This window comes from Leucoraja erinacea, chromosome 35 (genome assembly GCF_028641065.1).
Source record: "Leucoraja erinacea ecotype New England chromosome 35, Leri_hhj_1, whole genome shotgun sequence".
Classification (NCBI taxonomy): Eukaryota; Metazoa; Chordata; class Chondrichthyes; order Rajiformes; family Rajidae; genus Leucoraja; species Leucoraja erinaceus.
Genome location: NC_073411.1, coordinates 7906182 through 7912181, shown reverse-complemented (window position 1 = coordinate 7912181; position 6000 = coordinate 7906182).

The window sequence follows — 6000 nt, the reverse complement described above, 5'->3', positions numbered from 1 at the left end:
TTAGACGGACTTTATCAGACTTCAGTGTTATAACCTGCACCGAATGTTGCACCCTTTATCCTTGATCTGTGCACTGTGGATCGTTTGATTTTATTCATGCATAACAAAAGCTTTTCACTGGACCCCAGTATATGTGACATTAATAAACTAAACAAAACTAAAACTGTCTTTTGAACTAAAATTGCTGGGTCATTTTAGAGCATAGTCCAGCCTAGGTAAAGCATATGGTTCACTTCCACAAAGTACATTAGTGAACTGGATTGGTATGAGCCACTCCCTGTTAGATTCCTGGTCACTTTTATCGATACTTTTTAAATTAATTTTAGTTTAATTAACTATCCTTAATTTCAGTTTCCCAACTGCTGTGGGACATAGACATACCTCTGAATCAAAAATACATGTCTCTTGAAAAGAGTCCTACACTTTTGGTGGGTGCAAAATGCTGGAGTAACTCAGCGGGACAGGCAGCATTTCTGGAGAGAAGGAATGGGTGATGTTTCAGGTTGGGACCCTTCTTCAGACTGAGAGCACTTTTGGTTTCAGTTTTCCAGCATCTCCAGTTTTGTTTTTGATTTTCACATATCCTTCATATGTGGAACCTGATTTAGTTTCAGATTATGCAGCAACTAGTGAGAATTAGGACATACCTACCTTGCTCTTTGGTGATTTTGTGGTTGCTATGCTTGCCACTGTCTTCATTCTTTCCTTGTATTTCAATCAATTGAGTTCAGGACAATACACTTCAGTTAAATGCTCAACTTCATGCGGCAGCTCATGTGTGAGCTTAATTTCCAACAAATATTCTCGACGTACATTTTACCGATGCTGTATGACTCGATGGCACAATAGGTGTGCGATGAGTCATACAGCATGGAAACAGGCCCCCCTCAACCCAACTTACCCATGCCAACCAATATGCCCCTTCTACACTGAAGATTGGCACAAAATGCTGGGGTAACTCAGCGGGTCAAGCAGCATCTCTGGACAAAAGGTATAGATAACGTTTTGGTTCAGAATTCTTCAAGTTGAAATGGTATAAACCAGCATCTGATGTTCTTTCCTGCATATTTTGTCTGCCCCATCTACACCAGTCCTACCTGCCCACAAAGGATTTGAGTATAGGAGCAGGGAGGTTCTACTGCAGTTGTACAGGGTCTTGGTGAGACCACACCTGGAGTATTGCGTACAGTTTTGGTCTCCAAATCTGAGGAAGGACATTATTGCCATAGAGGGAGTGCAAAGAAGGTTCACCAGACTGATTCCTGGGATGTCAGGACTGTCTTATGAAGAAAGACTGGAAAGACTTGGTTTATACTCTCTAGAATTTACGAGATTGAGAGGGGATCTTATAGAAACTTACAAAATTCTTAAGGGGTTGGACAGGCTAGATGCAGAAAGATTGCTCCCGATGTTGGGGAAGTCCAGGACAAGGGGTCACAGCTTAAGGATAAGGGGGAAATCCTTTAAAATCGAGATGAGAAGAACTTTTTTCACACAGAGAGTGGTGAATCTCTGGAACTCTCTGCCGCAGAGGGTAGTCGAGGCCAGTTCATTGGCTATATTTAAGAGGGAGTTAGATGTGGCCCTTGTGGCTAAGGGGATCAGAGGGTATGGAGAGAAGGCGGGTACGGGAAACTGAGTTGGATGATCAGCCATGATCATATTGAATGGCGGTGCAGGCTCGAAGGGCCGAATGGCCTACTCCTGCACCTAATTTCTATGTCTCTATGTTTCTATTTTATCCATCTCCCTCTCAACCTTTCCTACCATGTACCTGTCCAAATGTCATTGAAATGTTGTTATAGTACCAGCCTCCACTACCTTCTCTGGCAGCTCGTCCAATATACCCACCACCGTTTGAGTGAAAAAAGTTGCCCCCAAGTTTCCTTTTAAATCTTTACCCCTCTCACCTTAAATCTCTGGTATGAATGATACTCTGCCTGCTTCCAAGAAGCAGAGTGCACAGTGCACTGACAAATTGTATATGTATGCAATATGTCCTTACACAGCTTTGTCTCAATGAACCAAAGTGAAGGTCACGTCTAAGTATACATGGATGGACATAATGATATATAGGGAATGCACAAAACATTACTGAGCTATTTGTGCACACAATCAGAAACACATTCCACATTCGACCTTTATCAAATTATTTGTACATCAGTATAATTCATTTTGAAATAACGAGAGTGTGTTAGGTAATCTCTATGGTGGAGGATTCCATACTCACCAGCTAATAGCTAACATTCTGGGTAAGATCTTGCTGTGTTTTCACTACATGTGGCACTATTTTGAGTGAATGCATTGGAACTCTCAAGTTTCAATATTTCTAAAAATATGACTTAAAAAATATATATATTCTTGTTTGGCTCTAAAACATGGAAGGAGACAATTCAGCACAAAGAGTGTCTCAGAGAATTCACATCAGTTCTATTCCTCTATTTCTTTTACTGTAACCGAATCTCTCATCAATGCTCATCAATGCGGCATAGTGGTGCAGCGGTAGAATTGCTGCCTTACAGCATCAGAAGCACAGGTTCGTTCCTGACTACGGGTGCTGTCTGTACAGAGTTTGTACATACCTCCTGTGACTGGGTGAGTTTGCTCCGGTGCTCTGGTTTCCTCCCACACTCCAAAGACATTTTGGTTTGTAGGTTAATTGGCTTTGGTAAAATTGTAAAAGATGCCAAGACTATTATAAGCTAGCACGAGTGTTTGAGGTAATCACTGGTCGGTGTGGGCTCAGTGGACCGGAGAGCCTGTTTCCGCAGTGTATCTCTAAAGTCTAAAGCTCACCTCCGAATCTTGTAACAATGACACTAAGGGAAAATAACTACAGCCTACCAACACATCTTTATAATGTAATATGTCTACAGAAGGGTCTCAACCAGAAATGTTGCCCATCCATGTCCTTCAGAGATGATGCCTAACCCACTGAGTTACTCCAGCACTTTGTGTTTTGTTTTTGAAAGCCAGCATCTACAATTCCTTGTGTCTATGTGAATTCTAAAAGGCGGTGTCATGTTCAGGACCTATAAAATATGGCAGAGAATACTTAATCAAACGTGTTGCTGTATCTCTTCTTTTCAGTGTGTTTGCCCTTTATTCATCATTGTAGCAGTAGGAACCTAAGTGATATAAGCAGGAGAAAACTACTCAGCTTCTCCAGCATGTTCTGTGCCTCGTCCATTGGTCAGGCCAGGTGATTGGGTATTTTTTAAATGGAGATTGAGAGGTTCTTGATTAGTAAGGACATCAAAGGTTATGGGGGAAGGGCAGGAGAATGGGGTTGAGAGGGAAAAATATCATCTGCCGTTATCAAATGGTGGAGGAGACTCGATTGGCCAAATGGTCTAATTCTGTTCCTAGGTCTTATGGTCTTATTTCTCCTCATCTCAGACATTCTATCGTGAGACAACATCCTTTAGTTTTATAGTGCAGAGAAGGAATCTACAGTATAAGAGTCGTTGTCTCAAAAAGGTTGTGCCAGCATCATCAACACTCACATTTCATTTCTGCCATTGAGAAGAAGGTATAGGTGTCTGTCAGCTGTAATGTCCAGGTTCAGGAGCAGCTTTCTTTCAACAGCCACCAGGCTATTAAACTACAAACTACGAACTGCCTAGGTTGCACTAGGGAATTTGGGCTTTGTTTTGTTTTTGCACTATATTGTTTTTTTCTTATTGAACTTTTTGTGTTTGCTCGTTGCATTATTTATTGGATACTGTGTTAACATACATGTTGTGCTGCTACAAGTAAGGATTTAATTGTTCTGTTCCGGGACATATGACAATAAAACACTCTTGACTCTTGGGTTGATGGGAATGTGAGGGGAAAAAAATGGGATTGAGGTAGGATAAGTGTTAATGGTCAGAGTGGATTTTCTATTTTCGTGCTATATGATTCAATGGTCAAAACATATCTGGGAGTCAATGAGCAGTGGCCTTAGAATCATCATCATCAAAGACTTTATTGTCATTCAAAAATACACCAACAAATGCAAGTCTGAACAAAATTCTGTTGCATCTGGCTCACCGTGCAACATAAAATAACAAAAGGATAAAATAGATACAAATTAAAATAGACAAAAAGATAAAATAGATAATAGTGGCGGCACATTATATGGAATTCAAGAGTCCGATGGCTCGGGGGAAGAAGCTGTTGCAAAACCTGGCCGTTCTGCTCCTTATACTGCGATACATTTTGCCCAAGGGCAGCAGAGTGATGGAGATGTGTGGGGTCTTTTATAATGTTGTTGGCTTTGGACAAGCAACATTTGCACGCAATGAGCCGGATTGAAGGAAGAGAAGTCCCAATGATTTTTTCAGCCGTCCTCACCACTCTCTTCCAGTCAGAGGCTTTGCAGTCCCCAAACCAGACAGAGATGGTTTGATGCTAGAATCGTCCAATAATTGAAGTGCGTCCAGATAGAGGTGTTACTTAAAACAGAACTGAGACATAAGCTAGAAGGAATCATGTCCCATACCAAGCTCAACGAACAGCACCCATGCTGTGCCTGTGTACCTTCAGAATGTCAACCTTGTGAACAGGAACCACTGCTTAATGTGTGGAATTTTCTCAGGACGATGACAAATATATTAATCAAAGAGTTAAGTATCTTGCCCCAACCGGATCTGAAAGGTGGACTACAGTAAGTGCTTCAGCAGAAATTGGTGTAGTTTGTCGACAGGTGTAAGTTATGTGTCTCCGCGCTCCTCTGGGACAGCGCAGGAAACCACAAACAGCTGCTCAGAAGTGACTGGCAACAGCAGCTGAGAGATGTTCTACACTCTCAGATTTGCAACTGCAAAACCTTTCAGTAATGAGATTTTCATAACTTCTTGTTTCCTGCCATTTACAATCCAACTACAATTTGTTTGGAAAAGAAAGATCGAGCTTGCTTTGCTTGTAGGCATTCTGTTGACTTTCCTGGACACCTGCACCATAGTTTAAATAAGAGGAGTCTTAAGATCACTGATGTTACAGAAAACAGAGGCTGTCACTCAGAAAGATTCATCTGCACTCTAAATTATAACCTTGCATTACTAACCTGTAAAAGGAATTTAATTTACCCTCACATTTATAATATTAGTACAAGTCGTAAACACTGTCGGGAAGGTTAGTCAGGAATGGTGTTAAATGTCCATATTGGGTTCAATTGTCAGAGTACAACACTGTGCCATTTTGAAGTATTATTTTTCAAGTGGGCTTTCTGTTCAAATTCATTGCTGAATATAATATCCAATATGAATTTATTTTAGTTTAGTTTAGTTTGGAAGTACAGCTCAGCATCAGGCTCTTCAGCCCATCGAGTCCGCACCGATAAACGATCCCCGCACATTAACACAATCCTCCACACTCAAGGGACAATTTACATTTATACCAAGCCAATTAACCTACAAACCTGTACATCTTTGGATACCGATGATCTCAGAGAAAACCCACGCAGGTCACGGGGTGAACGTACAAACTCCGTACAGACAGCACCCGTAGTCGGGATCGAACCCAGGTCTGTGGTGCTGTAAGCATTATAAAACAGCAACTCTACTGCTGCTCCACAATACCGCCCAAATTAATATAATTAGAATTAATATAATAAGGCATTATTATATTATTTATTTTTAAATAGCTTCAAAAATATTGCTTCTTATATTTGACAAATAAAGCAAAAAAAATGATTTATCATTTTTAAAAAAAGCTTTTTTAATTACGGGGTCAATCCATGAACTGAATAAATTTAATTTTAAATAGGTAAAGTAAGCTTTAAAACATACACAGAATGATTTGCTACATATATTGCAGTAGTCAGCTTCTTGATAAGATGTTCCAAACAGCATCTGTTCCCAAAAGAAATTAACTTAATATTCAGTCTACTCAAAGATCTGGGGTGATTTTAAACAAGCACAAATTTTCACAGAAGCTTGAGTTGTGCAGGATTTTACTTTTTATGATGGTTTATAAAAGGTGGACATCACTGACCACAACAATCCAAAATGCCTC